Source organism: Pongo pygmaeus, chromosome 11 (assembly GCF_028885625.2).
Source record: "Pongo pygmaeus isolate AG05252 chromosome 11, NHGRI_mPonPyg2-v2.0_pri, whole genome shotgun sequence".
Classification (NCBI taxonomy): Eukaryota; Metazoa; Chordata; class Mammalia; order Primates; family Hominidae; genus Pongo; species Pongo pygmaeus.
The window spans coordinates 134,291,330-134,309,274 of NC_072384.2; the positions used below are offsets into that span (position 1 = coordinate 134,291,330).

General features: G+C 38.9%; 1 protein-coding gene across 3 annotated transcripts in view; it reads left to right on the forward strand.

The window, feature by feature from the left end:
• LOC129032058 (UDP-glucuronosyltransferase 1-6) overlaps positions 1-17,945 on the forward strand; it is an 82,829-nt gene that overhangs the window by 22,963 nt on the left and 41,921 nt on the right. The gene's annotated exons all lie outside the window — the stretch shown is intronic.

Genomic DNA, 17,945 nt, shown 5'->3' on the forward strand with positions numbered 1-17,945 from the left:
AGCCTGTGAGCCCAATCTGCCCAAAGGCCTGTGTTTTTTTGTTTGTTTGTTTGTTTTTCCTTTTATGTTGAGACGTGTTTTTATATGGCCCAGAGCTAAGAATGGTTTTTGTAGTTTTAAAACAATTTAACAATTTAACAATGAAGAATATGTGCCACAGATGTATTTGGTCTGCAAAGCCTACACATTTACTGCCTGGCCTTTTCAGCAAAAGGGGTATGGCCTCTGACCTAAGACAAGTGTTTACAGATGCCCTCCTGACATGTAGGAAAAGGGCCCAGAGTTACTTTGGAAAATAAAAATCTGTGAGTTTTAAATTTTAATTTAAATATTTACAACTTTGAAGGGCTTCAGGCAACTCCCTCTATCTTTTACGCCTTAATTTTCTTTTCCAGTTCCTTTTTTATCAGACAGAAAGCCTCAAACAGGTCCTAAAGACCCTTACCTCTCTTCTTTACACCTGCTGATTTCTCTGCCAATTTGAACAGTTGGCAGTAGCCACTGTGAAAAGGCAAGGGTGAGGGGATGGGGGTAACTGAACTGGTTCCAGGGAGTCTGGGGCATGAAATAAAAACTTAGAATGTCAGGATTCTTTTTATTGGGACATAATATAGTTGTACACATTTGGGGGGTTCATGTGGTATTTTGATACATGTATACAATGTGCGATGATCAAATCAGGGTAATTGAGATATCCATCACCTTGAACATGTATTCCTTCCTTATGTTGGGAACATTTCCATTCTTCATTTCTAGCTATTTTGAACTGCAGAATACATTCTTGTTAATCATAGTCACCTTACTGTGCTATCGCACTTTGGACTTACTCATTCTATCTAACGGTATTTTTGTGCCCATTAACCAACCCTTTTCTTTTCTTTTCTTTTTCTTTTTCTTTTTTTTTTGAGACAGAGTCTCACTCTGTCATCAGGCTGGAGTGCAGTAGTGCGATCTCAGCCCACTGCAACCTCCACCTCCTGGGTTCAAGCGATTCTCCTGCCTCAGCCTCCTGAGTAGCTGGGACTATAGGCATGTGCCACCATTCCCAGCTAATTTTTGTATTTTTAGTACAGGTGGGGTTTCACCATGTTGGCCAGGATGGTCTCGATCTCTTGACCTCGTGATCCGTCCACCCCAACCTCCCAAAGTGCTGGGATTACAGGCGTGATCTACCACGCCTGGCCTTCTTCTTCTTTTTTTTTTTTTGATCAACATTCTTTATTGGCCCTTTAGATGTTTTTCTCTTTTCTATCAAAGTTTTTGGAGTATTACAAATTTTATTTCTTTTTTCTTTTTCTTTTTTAAATTTTAACCAACCATTTTCACCCCTCCTTCCCTACTTAACCTTTCCACCTTCTGGTAATTACCAGTGAACTCTCTACCTCCATGAGATCCACTATTTTAGCTCCCACATATAAATGAGAACATGTGGTATTTGTCTTTCTGTGCCTAGATTATTTCACTTAACATAATGACTTCCAGTTACATTTATGTCGCTGCACATGACAGGTCTTCATTCTTTTTTATAGCTGAATAATTTTCCATTCTGTACGTGTACTATCTGTGAGTGGAAAACAAAACCAACCAAAAACTCAAGGGGTTTTTCCTGTTTTCTCACTCAACAACAAACAATGCAGAAGACTTCTGTGAACAAATGTGTGGGTTTTTTTTCTCCACACACCAAGCAAGCAGGCAATTCTGCCAGATACCAGCTGGGTGTCCTCTAATTCAGTTCTGACGGTGTCCACTTGAAGATAGCATCAGGTCCCACAGACATGGGGCTCAGTCCCTAATTTACATTTGAAGAATGTAAATTAGTACAGCCACTATGAAGAACAGTATGGAGAGTCTTAAAAACAAAACAAAAAGAACTAGAACTGCCCCAATATATCCCATTGCTGGGTATATATCCAAAAGAAAAAAAAATATATTGAAGAGCTATCTGCACTCCCATGTTTATTATAGCACTATTCACAATAGCCAAAATATGGAATCAACCTAAGCACACATCAATGAATGAATGGATAAAGAAAACATAGGACTGTAATATCGTGAAATATATATTTGGTCTTCAGCCTCATTTCCTTATACAGATCTTTCACTTCCTTCGTTAAATTTATTCCTAGGTATTATATATTCTTTGTAGCTTTTGTAAATGGGGTTAATTTCCTTTTCAGTTTTTTCTCTGTTGGCATTTATAAATGCTACTGATTTTTGTAAGTTGATCTTGTATCCTGCAACTTTACTGAATTTGCTTGTCAGTTCTAACAGCTTTTGGGTGGAATGTTTAAATTTTTCTAAATATATTATGTCATCTGAGAACAAGAATAATTCGACTTCTTCCTTTCCAACTTGGATGCCCTTTATTTCTTTCTCTTGCTTAATTGCTTTGGATAGGACTTCCAGCACTATGAAGAATAACAGTGCTGACAGTCAGCATCTTTGTCTTATTCCAGATTTTAGAGGAACAGTTTTCAGTTTTACCCTTTTCAGTATGATGTTAGCTGTGGGTTTATCATATATGGCTTTTATTGTTTTGAGGTATGTTCCTTCTGTAGCCAGTTTATTGAGAGTGTGTATCATAAAGGGATGTTGAATTTTGTTGAATGTTTTTTCAGCACCTACAACATATGAGTTCTGTCCTAAATTCTGTCAATGTATTAATATCAATATATCAATAAATTCATCAAGATTAATTATCTTTTTAACGTGTTATTGGATTTGGTTTGCTGGTGTTTTGTTGAGATTTTTGCATCTATGTTCGTCAGAGATATGGGCCCGCAGTTTTCTTTTTTTTGTTGTGTCCTTGTCTGGTTTTGGTATCAGGGTAACACTGGTCTCATAGGATGAGTTTGGAAGTATTCTCTCCTCTTCATTTTTCTGTAATAGTTTGAGTGGAATTGGTATTAATTCTTTTAAAAATAGTTGGTAAAATTCAGCAGTGAATCCATCTGGTCCTGGGCTTTTCTTTGATGAGAGACTTTTTATTACTGCTTCAATCTTGTTACTTTTATTGGTTTGTTGAGGTTTTCTATTTCTTCTTCGTTCAATCTTGGTAGGTTGTTTGTGTTTGGAAATGTATCCATTTCCTCTAGGTTTTCTAATTTGTTGGCATATAGTAGTTCACAATAATCGCTAATGATCCTTTGTATTTCTTCGGGGTCAGTTGCTGTGTTTCCTTTTCATTTCTGATTTTATCTGAGTGTTTTCTCTTTTTCTTAGTCTAGCTCAAGGTTTGCCAATTTTGTTTCTCTTTTTTTTAAACAACTTTTTGTTTCATTGGTCTTTTGCATTGTTTATTTAGTCTCAATTTAATTTATTTTTTCCCTGATCTTTATTATTTCTTTCCTTCTACAAAGTTTGAGTTTGGTTTACTTTTGCTTTTTTAGTTCCTTGAGGTGCATTCTTAGGTTGTTTATTCGAAATCTTTCTGCTTTTTGGATGTAGGCATTTATTGTTAAAAACTTCTCTCTTAGTTCTGGTTTTGCTGTAACCCATAGATTTTGATATATTGTGTTTCCATTTTCATTTGTTTCAAGTAATTCTTAAATTTTCTTTTTAATTTCAAGAAAATCTAATTAAGAAGTTAATAAGCAAAAGTTATGCATTTATTTAATGATTTCATACTATTGATTGAATCAAATCTATTTATTCCTTCTCCTGGAAGTCTAGGGTATTGGAAAAAAGTAAATGAAAGCTATTTATTCTTATTACAAAGAAATATTTGGCATAAGAAGGAAAAAATATCATTTCTGCACATTGGTACCAATCATCTTATTTTTTCAAAAAGTTGTACTCAGTTATATTGAGAAACTGGGCTATAATGAATGTACTTTTTGAGCCCTGTGACCCTGTATCTGATGCTTGACCTTGTTTGTGTCTCAACTGTATTCCCAGCATGTCATCCTAGAGAACATTCTGTATTATGATATGTAATTATCAACATGCATTTTTCATTATTAGGAATTAAATTAAAATGATCAGAATAGAATTTGTTTTGTCCAATAATCAAACCATTTCAACACTATGAAAAAAATGTGTCTTTGGACAGATGGAAATGTTTGGAACCAGATAGAGGTGTCAGTTGCAAAACATGAATGTGCTAAATGCCATGAAATTGTTCACTAAAGTGGTTAATTTTATGTGACTTCATCACAATAAATTATTTAAGAAAAGAAGATATATTACAGATCACAGAAAATGAAGCCCTTATTTATAGCTTAAAAATGCAGTCCTCATTAGGCAAATCACATAATCAGGCAATACAGTAAACAGAACATGAGTGGCCAACAAAACTTTAAGAACATGTTTAATTTGAGAAATAATCCAAGAAATTCAGATTAATAAACAGTGGAGTTCAATTTTGCCTATCAGATTAGTAAGCATGCTTTATAGGTAACTATTGGCCCAACTATAAAACAAATACATTTCTAAAAAAAGTGTGCAAAGCCTTTCGAAAACCATAGCTTGGTGACCATTTTTTATGTAATGCTATGATTCACAAACAAAGAGTATCCTTTCTCATGGTAACCTCTGGGCTCCCAGCCTTGCCTTGTGGAAGAGTAAGGCAGGATCACTTCCCTCTTATTCCCACGTTGGTGTGACTTTGCGACTTTGACCAAAGCCTTACCTGCCGCCTCTGCTCAAGGAGGGACGTGGCCATCTCAGAGGGCCAGCTTGGTTTCTGTCCAAGCTGGCCCTCGGAGAAGCCCTTTGGCCACCCAGGTGGTGATTCCTGCTGTAAGAACATCAGAGGCTGAGCCACCAGGCAGTCCCAGATGTCCTGAAACAACTTATCCCAGCCCTGCCCGGGGCCTTCTCTCTAGCCCTGTGCACCTCATCACCTGCCCCAAAACAGTTCTACTTATGCCAGATTCTCATGGGTGCCTTGCAACCTTTCTGTCTGTCTCTCTGAGCCTCACTTCTTCCCCAGAAGTGTTGCATGAAAAAAAAAAAAAAGGAACTTTTGTTTTTAGGCCCCTTTCCTCTTCCTGTAGGGGCTTGAATCCAGGCCAGATGCTGGGACACTCTTATGCTGTCCTTTTTGCTATTTTGTTGAGTTTCATCCACCCTAGGGCTAACCTCTTTTCTAATTGGTATGGCTAGGTTTCAAATATCTCAATTTTAGAAGAGAATTTAGCTTTGCATTTCACTATTAGAAGGGTCATTGGAGTGTTTTTCTTAGAACAAAGGAGGTCAGAAGTAAATCCTAGTCTCTTCTACTTGTAATACAAAGAACTGTTCAAGCCTTCCGAAGGACAGGGCCATTCACATCATAGAGCCAGGTCATGGCCAGAGCTCTGGCTCTAGGACATCCTCTCTTCCCAGCCTGGTCTATAGAAAGGAATAGAATGCAAGCTCAGGCCTAGAGCCTAGCTAGGCCTGAATACAGGCTGAAACTTTCTCGCTGAGAGGTGATAAAAACATTGAATGTGGTTTTCGTGCAGCATTTTTTACAGAGCATTTTCGAGAAAACTAGACCCCAGTTCCTCAGGACTAGTTCTGTTCCCAAGTTTCCTCCTTTCATGTTCTGGAATCATCTAAATAGTAGTTCTCAAATAGAACTAATTTTTCCCCTAGGACAGATATGTCTGAAGACATTTTTGGTGTTGCAATTGGAGAGGCGAAACAGTCAGTAGGATGTATGTAGAGGCCAGGGATGCTGTTGAAAGTTGTACGATGTGTGAAAAATATCCGTCCCCCAACTCCCAACAAAGAATTACTCTGGCTCAAAATGTCACGAGTGCTGAAATTGAGAAACTCTGATCTAAATCAATTCCAAGTGAATCCAGTGGTGTCCACCCAGCAAGTCCCCCAGCCTGGAGGTGTGGAGGGCAGCAAGGATCCTGTGGCCACCCTCTGAGCTGTTTGTCTCCCTATAGGGGTCTTTACAAGGAATGCTCATTCAGGCGGAAATCTCAGCCTTTGTTGGCTGAGCTGTGGGTTCATTCTAGGCAACTCAGTAGAACAGAAGCCTCAAAATGCCAAGTCATTCTTAATAGGCACTTTTTAAAATACGTGACTTAGGCCAATGTCTACAATGCCTTTAAAATTCTGCCTCTCTTTCAAAACCCTGTGTTTATCTTTATGGCTGATTATCTGGGGCATTTCCAGGCATGTGGAACATTTTGGCAGCAGTGTTTCTGTTAATGGATAATTATCTAAAGAGTAGCTGAATGCTAGAATGATTCAGCTAAAAAAAGTATTCAACATGAGTACATAAAAACCTAGAAACTTGACTGTTTAGTAATTTAGATAACTGTAGGAGAATGAGAATAAGGGGCTATAAAAATATAACTATAACTTTATTATGATGCAATTCACATACATACAATTCACTCTTTTTTTTTTTTTGGGTTCCAGTAAGATTTAATGACTTTAAGTGTTTACGTATTTCTACTTTTCAGCACAAATTTGTGATAATATATAAACTATACTTTGAATGTCTTTTTCTTTTTTTAAATTTTATTATTATTATACTTTAAGTTTTAGGGTACATGTGCACAACGTGCAGGTTTGTTACATATGTATACATGTGCCATGTTGGTGTGCTGCACCCATTAACTTGTCATTTAGCATTAGGTATATCTCCTAATGCTATCCCTCCCCCCTCCCCCCACCCCACAACAGTCCCCGGTGTGTGATGTTCCCCTTCCTGTGTCCATGTGTTCTCATTGTTCAATTCCCACCTATGAGTGAGAATATGCGGTGTTTGGTTTTTTGTCCTTGCGATAGTTTGCTGAGAATGATGGTTTCCAGTTACATCCATGTCCCTACAAAGGACATGAACTCATCATTTTTTATGGCTGCATAGTATTCCATGGTGTATATGTGCCACGTTTTCTTAATCCAGTCTATCATTGTGGGACATTTAGGTTGGTTCCAAGTCTTTGCTATTGTGAATAGTGCCGCAATAAACATACGTGTGCTTGTGTCTTTATAGCAGCATGATTTATAGTCCTTTGGGTATATACCCAGTAATGGGATGGCTGGGTCAAATGGTATTTCTAGTTCTAGATCCTTGAGTAATCGCCACACTGTCTTCCACAATGGTTGAACTAGTTTACAGTCCCATCAACAGTGTAAAAGTTCTTAGAGACCTACAAAGAGACTTAGACTCCCACACAATAATAGTGGGAGACTTTAACACCCCACTGTCAACAGTAGACAGATCAATGAGACAGAAAGTTAACAAGGATACCCAGGAATTGAACTCAGCTCTGCACCAAGCGGACCTAATAGACATCTACAGAACTCTCCACCCTAAATCAACAGAATATACATTCTTTTCAGCACCACACCACACCTACTCCAAAATTGACCACATAGTTGGAAGTAAAGCACTCCTCAGCAAATGTAAAAGAACAGAAATTATAACAAACTGTCTCTCAGACCACAGTGCAATCAAACTAGAACTCAGGATTAAGAAACTCACTCAAAATCACTCAACTACATGGAAACTGAACAACCTGCTCCTGAATGACTACTGGGTAAATAATGAAATGAAGGCAGAAATAAAGATGTTCTTTGAAACGAACGAGAACAAAGACACAACATACCAGAATCTCTGGGACACATTCCAAGCAGTGTGTAGAGGGAAATTTATAGCACTAAATGCCCACAAGCGAAAGCAGGAAAGATCTAAAATTGACACCCTAACATCACAATTAAAAGAACTAGAAAAGCAAGAGCAAACACATTCAAAAGCTAGCAGAAGGCAAGAAATAACTAAGATCAGAGCAGAACTGAAGGAAATAGAGACACAAAAAAATCCTTCAAAAAATAAACAATTCACTCATTTTAATGGTTTTTAGTATAGTCACAGATTTGTATAACTATCACCATAGTCAACCATAGAACATTTTCAGTCACTCCCAAAGATACCTTATATCTATTATCACTCACTCTTCTTTCTCTCCTTCCTCCAGCCCCTGGCAGCCATTAATCAACTTTCTGTCCTTATGGATTTGCCTATTTCTATGGATTCCATTCACAAAACACATGAGTAGCTTTTTCCCTTTAGCATAAAGAGTTTCGTGTATTGATCGTGTACTTCAACATTTCTGAACTTGTTTATTTGTTCTAATAGTTTTTTTTAGTGGATTTCTTAGGATTTTCTACATTCAAGATCATGTTATCTACAAATAGAGATAGCTTTACTTCTTAATTCTAATAAGGATGACATTTATTTCTTTTGCTTATCTAATTGCCCTGGCTTGAACCTCTAGTACTGTGTTGAATAGAAGTGGAAAGAAGAGATTCTTATCTTGTTCCTGACCTTAGGTGGGGAAGCATTCAGTCTTTTAGCACATTAGGGGTTAACTGGAGATTTTTTGAGTAGATGCCCCCCATATTATGAGACTGAGGAAATTTTCATCTATTCCTAGCTTGTTGAGTATTCTTATCATACCTGAGGTGTTTGGTTTTGTCAAATGCTTTTTCTGTGTCTATTGAAATGAACATGGTTTTCTTTTTGGTCCCCTATTCTAGTGATATATGTTAATTGATTTGCAGGTGCTAAACAAACCTTGTATTCCTAGAATAATCCCACTTGATTGTGTTGTATAATCCTTTTACATGTTACTGAATTTGGTTTGACAGCATTTTATTGAGGACTTTTGCATCATATCCGTAAGAGATAGTGGAAGTTTTATTTTCTTGCGAAGACTTGGTCTGTGTTTGCTATCTGAATATTACTGGCCTTGTAGAAGAAACTGGGGAATGTTCTCTTCTTTTCTATTTTTTGGGAACAGTCTGTCAAGAATTGGTATTCATTCTTTACATATTTGATAGAATTCACTAGTGAAGCTGTCTGGGCCTAGGCTTTTCTTGCAGGAGGTTTTAAAATTACTAATTTAATCTTTTTACCTGTTATGACTTTATTTAGATTTTGTATTTCTTCTTGATTCAATTTCAGTAGTTTGTTTCTTTCTAGGAATTTGTCAGTTTTATCTAAGTTATCTAATTGCTTGGCATAAAATGGCCCAGAGTGTTCCCTTATAATACTTTCTGTTTCTGTAAGGTTGGTAGTAATGTTCCCTCTTTCATTTCACATTTTTAGCAATTTGAGTCTTCTCTCTTTTTTTTTTTGTTGATCTAACTTAAGGTTTATCAGTTTTGTCTATATTTTCAAATAAACAATTTTGGTTTTGTTGATTTTTCTCTATGGCTTCTCTATTTCTATGTCGTTAATTTTCCCTCTATTCTTTATTATTTTCTGCCTTCTTGCTTTGTGTTTAGTTTAGTTTCCTGGTGGAGTGACACTTATCATTACACAATTTCCCTCTTTATTGCTAGTAATATTTTTTGTTTTAAGGTCTATATTATCTTGCTTCATGATACTGTGTCATTAAAAAATAGTCTATTTTATCTGATATTAGTATAACCAATCTGTATTTCTTTTGTTTGCTGTTTCATGATATATTGTTTTTCCACCATTTAACTTTGTAAAATTTAAGTTTTAAATATAAATTTTTTTGTTTTTAAATCTCAAATGTATCTTCTGCAGACAAGATATTATTCGGCCTTGTTTTTAATCCAGTCTGATAATCTCTGTCTTTTAATTGAGTTGTTTAATCCATTCACATTTAATACTATTATTGATGTAGATGGATTTATGTCTACCATCATTTTTTCTTTTCTTTTTTTTTTTGAGACAAAACCTCACTCTGTCACCCAGGCTGGAGTGCAGTGGTGTGATCTTGGCCCACTGCAACCTCCGCCTCCTGGGTTCAAGCCGTTCTCCCACCTCAGACGCCCGAGCAGCTGGAACTACAGGTGTGCGCCACCATGCCTGGCTAATTTTTGTATTTTTTATAGAGACAGAGTTTTGCCATGTTGGCCAGTCTGGTCTCAAACTCCTGACCTCAAGTGATCCACCTGCCTCAGCCTTTCAAAGTACTGGGATTACAGGTGTGAGCCACTGTGCCTGGCCCCATTTTACTTTTTATGCTCTATATCTCTCATGTATTTGTTTATTCCTCTGTTCCGCCTTTATTGCTTTTTTTTTTTTTTTTGCATTGAGTGAATATTTTCTAGTGCAACATGTAAAATCCTTTAATGTTTTTCTTTCCACTATTTAAAAAGTTGTGTTCTGAGCACTTGTTCTAGGGCTTAGTACATCAATTTTAACTTACCAGTATCTACTTCAGATTTATACCAACTTAATTCCAGTTAAATATTGAAATGTCATTCTTATATAGCTCTATTTCCTTTCTCCCCTTTTTATGATATTATTGCTATACATGGTGCATCTATATATGTTACAAACTAAACAATACATGGTGATAATATTACTTTATATAAATGCACATGCTTTCAAGAATCAGAGAGAAGAAAGAAGAGCAAGTATGTATTTATAGAGTTTGTTATATTAACCTTTTTGCTTATCATTTTTGGTTCTCTTCCTTTGTTCTTATGGATCTGAGTTACCTTATGGTATCATTTCTTAGCCCAATTTGCCTTTGCTCCCAACTGCCTCCCTTGTGCTATTATTGTCAAATATATTACACTTCCATATGTTATAGTCCCAACAATATAATTATATATATATATGTATATTGCTTTTTAGGATTGCTTTTAAAATCAGTTAAGAAAATAGGGCTGGGCGCGGTGGCTCACTCCTGTAATCCCAGCACTTTAGAAGGCTGAGGCAGGTGGATCACCTGAGACCAGCCTAGATCAAGACCAGCCTGGCCAACATGGTGAAACCCCATCTCTACTTAAAATACAGAAATTAGCCAGGTGTGGTGGCAGGCGCCTGTAATCCCAGCTACTCTGGAGGCTGAGGCAGGAGAATTGCTTGAACCCGGGAGGTGGAGGTTGCAGTGAGCCAAGGTAGTGCCATTGCACTACAGCCTGGGGCACAAGACTGAGACTTCATCTGAAAAAAAAAAAAAAAAGGGAGAGAGAGAGAATAAAGGGGAAGTATGCATTGGTACTGCCTTTTATAACTACATGATTACTATTATCAGTGCTTTTTTTCTGTATGAATTCAGATTATTCTATGGGGTCACTTGTTTTCGACCTGAAGAACTTCCTTTAGTATTTCTTGTAAATTGAGTTTTCCAGCAACACATTCTCTCAATTTTTGTCTTATTACATGGGGTTTTGCTTTTATTTTGTTTGTGCCTTTAAAATGATACTCATCAGAGACTTGTCTTCAGAGGTGGCTCATAACTTATCCTTCAAAATTGCACATATTTTTTAGCAGACATGCATGAGGCAAATTTAATGGTAATAAATACCTTTTTAAGAATCAGGGTGTTGAGATTACCTTCAGCTATGAAGAGCAGCTGGTGATATTGCTTGTGGCAAGGGATAGAAATGGTTTATGGATCTGGGAAAGGCTCTGAAGAGAGAAGAAACTGAGCTGACAGTTCTAGGAAGTTGAAGGTCTTCTCACAAATTATGGTTGTGAGATAATATTCATAACCACTGGTATAAAAATTCACTGGTATATTGTTATCTTTTAATACCCTGAGCAGGTAGGTCGGTAACAGATCAGCTGCATACTTTGAGTGTCTTAGTGCAAAATGCCCCTTGTTCAAAAATTATTAAGAATTTCAGGCCAAGCACAGTGGCTGAAGCTGAAGTGGGAAGCTGAGGCAGGCAGATCACTTGACGCCAGGAGTTCAAGACTGCCCTGGCCAAAATAGTGAAACTCCTTCTCTACTAAAAAGACAAAAAAATTAGCTGGGCGTGGAGGTGCATGCCTGTGGTTCCAGCTACTCAGGAGGCTGAGGTGTAAGAATCACTTGCACTTGGACCTGGGAGGCAGAGGTTGCAGTAAGCCGAGATCACGCCACTGCATGCCAGCCTGGGTGACAGAGCTAGACTCTGTCTCAAAAAAAAAAAAAAAAAAAAAAGAATTTCAGGACACTGACAGCAAAGTATTAAACAAAGCATGAGAACCTTCTAAATGTGGAATGTGGTGTGTCTGCTTAGGCTGCTCCTCCATGAAGCTGGCCCTGGCAGGGGCAATTGTGGACTTGGGAGAGTGAGAGAACCAGGGCAGCCGGGTTGCACAACCTCAGGGGTGGGGCCCAGTGCCAGCTACTATGTAGATAGTGCCTTTTGGAACTGTTCAAGCTGGTGACCCTGAAAAAACATTCTTCTAATTTAGGCCATTGTACAAAAGCAGAGGCCAAGTACATTTACCACTCAAACTTCACCTTTCAGCTACAGACTTGGTCAGAACAAACGACCATTGAGGTTTCACCATAGGCTGGGTACATGAGGGTGTCCAGGCTGGTGTGGTGCTGAGGATTTTACAGTGGCTTAGAAACACAGCTTTTTTCCTAGGTGTTTCTCAAACCCTAGGGTAGGAGTTGAGATGGGAGGTGGACCTAAGTATGGGATAAGAAGACTAGGGGAATCAGTTTTTCTACTGTGTCTGTGCCCCATCACTGTGAGTCTGTTTTCTACTCCCCACCCCACTCCTTCTTGTCACTGGAAAGTCATAGAATTCTGAAATCTTAGGGTTGACAGTGACTGTGAAGCAGAGTGTCGTACACTGGTATCCATCTCTGGGAGAGAAATACCATGCACCAACTGGGTTGGGTTGCCAATCCCGGGGCAGGACTCTAAACACCTCGGCAGTCTCTACTAAGATTCCCAGACTTGGCACTTCCCAGCTCTGGTTGGAGGCATTTTACAATCCTAGCTGCCAGAGTACGAGTCTGGTGAGATGCAACGCTTGTGCAAGTCAGGCAAAGAAACTTGATTCTTCACAGATAGGCAGTAAGAATAAACAGGAACCTAGGATCCATGGTCAGCCAGCCCCCAAGGTAGAGGAAGCTGCTCAGGTGGACAGAGTCCCATCTGCAGGTGCTCCACTTTGCACGGCAGCTGAGGGACCCCCAAAATACTCTGCGTTAGGTTTTCTATCCCAGAGGTCACTGCAGTTTATCAGCACCCAGACATCCATCCTGGGTGCCAGCCCTCCATTCTATTCCTTTTCCATCTTTTCTTTGACTTTTGTGATGATTATTTCTTTTGTGTTTTTTTCATCAGCATTTATTTTAAGTTCCATGGCGCACATGCAGGATGTGCAGGTTTGTTACATCGCTAAACATGTGCCATGGTGGTTTGCTGCACAGATCAACCTATCATCCAGGTATTAAGCTCAGCATCCATGAGCTATTCTTTTTGATGTTCGCCCTCCCCCGGCTATTTGTTTGCTTTTCTTTACAATTTTGCCACCTAAATTTGCATCTCTAAATAATATAGATGATTTTACCTGTTTCGGTACTTAATATAAATAGAATTTTAGTGTTTTTTTTTTGTCTTGCTTTTTTTTTTGGTTCAACCTTATGTTTGAGAGATTCATGATGTGTGTTTTTACAAGTTGTAGTTTGTGGATTGTCCCATTATATTGTGAATATATCCCATTATATGAATACATCACAATTTTATTTATCCATTCTACTGTTGATGGGCTTTGGGTTGTATCTAGCTTTTCACTATTGTGAACAATGTTACAACGAACATTCTTTTACATTCTGAAACACATGTGAGTGGGTTTTTAGAGTATATACCTGGGGTGGAGCTGCTGCGTTGGAGGGTGTGCATATCATTAATTTAATAAGATGTAACTATTTTTCAGAGTGGTTGTACATATCCCTGATTGCTAAGGCATTAGTTATGTACATGACTGATTATATTGAGGGTTTTAAAATATACTTATTGGTCATTTGGATTTTCTCTTTTGCCCATTCAAGTCTATTGCCCACTGGGTTGTCTACTCGAATTATGTATGCATTCCGGATACTAGTTCTTTGGCAGTTATAGGTATTGCAAATATCTTCCCCCACTCTGCATCTTGCTTTTTACTTTTATTCAAACGAATTAGAATAAACATCTTAGTATATGACTCACTGTGCTCCTGTGTGGGAGTGTCCATAGGGGAGTTGCCAGAAAATGGACTTACATTTTAAATGTCATTAGGCATTAACAATTTATTCTTCCCTTAGCAATGTGTAAGTGTACACTTCCCTTCATATCCTTGCCACATGTATTATCGTCAAACGTTTTCAGTTTTTGACAATCCAATAGGTAAAAAATGTCTCAAGGTTATTTGAGTTTGTATTTCCCTTATTAATTTTTCATTTAAATGTCTTTTGTGTGTGTGTGTTTTCTTTTATCAAGTTGTTTCACCAGTGAAGATAAGAACTGATATTTACCTTCTGCATTTAATAGAATTGATGCAACTGGCTGAGCGTCGTGGCTCATGCTTATAATCCCAGCACTTTGTGGGGCCGAAGCAGGAGGACAGCTTGAGCCCAGGAGTTTGAGACCAGCCTAGGCAGCATAGTGAGATTCCTTCACTACAAAAAGTAAAAACCTAGCTGGGCATGGTAGTGTGTGCCTGTAGGCCTAACTACTCAGAAGGCTGAGGTGGGAGGATTATTTGAGCCCAGGAGTTCAAGGTTCCAGTGAGCTATGTTTGCATCATTGTACCCCAGCCTGGGCAACAGAGTAAGACCCTGACGAACTCCCCCCCCCCCCCCCAAATCAATGCAACGTGTGATCACTTTATTTGGGCAACTTCCCCAAATTCTTGACTCAGTGAATTTGTTGCAGGGCTTTTCTTTTTTAAGCTCGTTTATTGGTTCACATACCAGAACAACCTCAGGGGCTATCTGGTTAGGTATTGCTTGCTACAGAGCCAAACTATGTTACCAGAACCCATTTATATGTTTCCATTTCTTGTCTCTGTTTCCTCGGCCATGACATCCTTCTCAGTCTCATAATACCCAAGCAGCAGGGGCTTCAGGATTCCTAGTTAAAGTTCTTCTGCCTCATTGGCTCTAATGGAGTCACATGCCCATCTCTGAACTAATCATGGCGGCCAAGGGGATGAAACGTGCTGATTGGTTGAGGCCTAGGTCACATGTTCTATCCTGAGCTGGGAGTGGATCCTCACCAGAAGTAGGTTTGAGAGTGTGGGGGAGGGTGGCAGCTGGGATGAGATAGGAAATAACTTGTCCACACTGCGAATTACCCTTCAATTAATGATATTTTCTATTTAGATGTCAGATTTTTTGTTACTAGTTTGTCATATAAACCTATTACTATATAGATTTTTCTGTGTCCTAATCTAAATTTCTTTCAATAATCTATGGGTGAACACTCAATAAGAATGTCCTCCAGAAAGGATGACCTGCCACCTTTTAAAGCAATCATTTTGGGGCTTATAAGTATTTAGTATTTGAAGTCTCTGTCTCTTGCTCTCTTGTAGGAATTCTTTTTCTTACTGTGATATATGAAAGTACTTATAAATTTAAACTTAAAATTCAAAAAATATACCAGGATGTGAAGGAAACATTATTAAATATAGGTGTTTTGCTGTGAGTATTTCTTGGAATAGGTAGGGCTTTGTATGGTAGGTTTTGGTCTTTTGGTTACCTTGGGAAAGTTTTATTCTTTTTTAATTGAATGATATGTTTTTCAATTGATGCTACTAAAATAAACATTATTGGAGTATTATTTACATGCAATAAAGTGCACCATTTTAATTATACATTTCTGAGTTGCAATGATTTTATTTAGCTGTGCAACCATCACCACATTCAAGACACGGACCACTCTATTACCCAGTAACTTCCCTTCTGTCCTATTTCAATCACCTAATGCCTCCCCTCACCTTAGGCAACCCTGGATGGTTTCTGTTGCTGAATAACAGAACTGTCTTTTCTAGAGTTTCACCTGAATGGAATCATACAATTATGAATGAAAAACCCACAGGTATACTGTTTTGTGTTTGGCCTCTTTGGCTCAGCATGTCTCTTCAGATCCTTTCACACTGTTGCATGTATCAATATTTCATTCCTTTTTATTTCTGAGTAGAATTTCATTGTATAGATATATCATCATTTGCTTATGCATTTATTTATTGATGGACATGTGGATAGTTTCCATTTGTTGGCTATTATGAGTAAAGCTGCTATGACTATTCGAGTACAAGTGTTTCTGAGATTTCATTTTTCTTGGGTAAATACTTAAAAGCGGGATTGTTGGGTTGCATGGTAGGTGTATGTATGACTTCCTAAGAAACAGTCGAACTGTTTCCAAAGCAGTTATATAATTTTACATTCCTAACAGCAATGCATTAGAGTTCTGGCTGCTCTGTATTTGTGCTAAGACTTGCTATTTTTAGTCTTTTACATTTTAGCCATCCTAATGGGTGTGTAGTAGAATTTCACTGGGTTTGAATTTGCATTCCTCTTATGACTGATGATCTTTTCATGTGCTTATTGATCATATGCCTGTTTTCTGTTAAAAGGTGCCCTTTCAAAATCTTCCGCACACTTTTATTGGTTTGTCTTCTTATATTTGAGTAATGAGTTCTTTACATATTCTGGATACAAGTGCTATGTCAGATAGTTGTGTTTCTGTTTACTTCTGGTGTGTGGTGTCCTTTGTTTCATTTTTAAAAAACAATATCTTTCAAGGAGCAAAAGTTGTAAGTTTTGATTAAGTCAATTTTAGCAAACGTTTTGTGTTTTGTACCCCTCGTGTCCTATCTAAGGAATCTTTGTCTACCAAAAGGTGTGAGGATTTGTTTCTATGTTTTTTAAAAAAGTTAAACAGTTTAAGTTTGTAGGTTTGGGTGGAAAGAGGTCTTTGGACGACTTAGTCTTTGTTTAGGTCTTTGTTTATATCTCTGAGATTGGCGGAGGGGAATATACAATCATTCAGATCAGGCTATAGGATGTCTTTTTCTATCTCTGAATTTTTCTGGGGTGACCTCACTGACACCTATGGCTTCAACTACCACATATGCTGATGGCTCCAAATCTATCTGTGCAGCCCAGACCCCTCCTCATCTCCAGACCCTGGAAGCTGATGCTTTGGGCAGCTCCTCCTACTTCCCGGGCACCAGGAATGTGAGCTACTCCCTCCCCACAGTCCTGCTCTCCCCAGCGCTTCCATGTCTCTGAAGGCACCACCATCTTCCAAGATACATGGGCCTCCCCAGGGTCTAGGAGTCCTAGACGTGGGACTAGAAATTAGATGACATTGGTGTCTAAATAAAACACCACTGCATGGAGAGAGAACAGGGGAGCCCCTTGAATGTGGCGAGAGCACCCTCCCAGGCCTGTTCCACCCTCACCCCGGGCTCATCAGGAGGGTGCTTAGGAGGCATACAGTTTTAAGGGGGTTGGAGGAATAGTTCAGAGGCTGAGATGTTGCATCCACAGCTGAGAATCCCTTTCTAGCGCTCTGTGTCCTCACAACTCCCCGGGAATCATCCTCCCCTGGAGAGTTCCCAAAGCCCTTGCAGAACTGCCTTCTCTGTGCCATCCTGCCTGCGCCCCCTGGTGGACAGCTCCATTCATTGCCTGTCCCATGCGTTCTGTCCAAAGGTGGAATCTGTTATGAATGTGGATTTCTAATGGGGGTAACTTCCTCCCTAAGGGAAGCCTCAGCCTCACCAGCAATGGCAGACACGGCCAGGCATGTAGACACAGAGAAAGTGAGATAGAAAGTGTGCACAGCCCAGACAGCCTACCCACATCATCCTGGGGCGACCAGGACAAGGAGGCGTCAGCAATCTTGCCAACCACAACTACGAGTGACTTTCTGGAGCAGGACGAGCCTCATGGGCTTGAGACCGTTATGAGTGCTCAGGGTCTCTCCCTTAGAAAGGCACACGTTTAATTCTCCGTCTTGAAATTTGAACTAGGGCCCCCACAAATTATTCTGTACTGGAAGAACCATTGTTATCAGAACTTGGTGCTGGATTGACTTGGAGAAAAGCCTGACCATAATCTTCAGGATGAAATAAAGGCCTGGATGAATGGACACTTCAGTCTCTAAGCAGACTTGCAGAAGACTGGAGCCTTCGGCATTCAAAAGAGGAATTCAGACTGTGCAAGATCTGAGGCCAGGCTCCAGCTCCCCCGGTCCCTTGGTGAGCAGGAGCTCCCTGAACCCTCCGT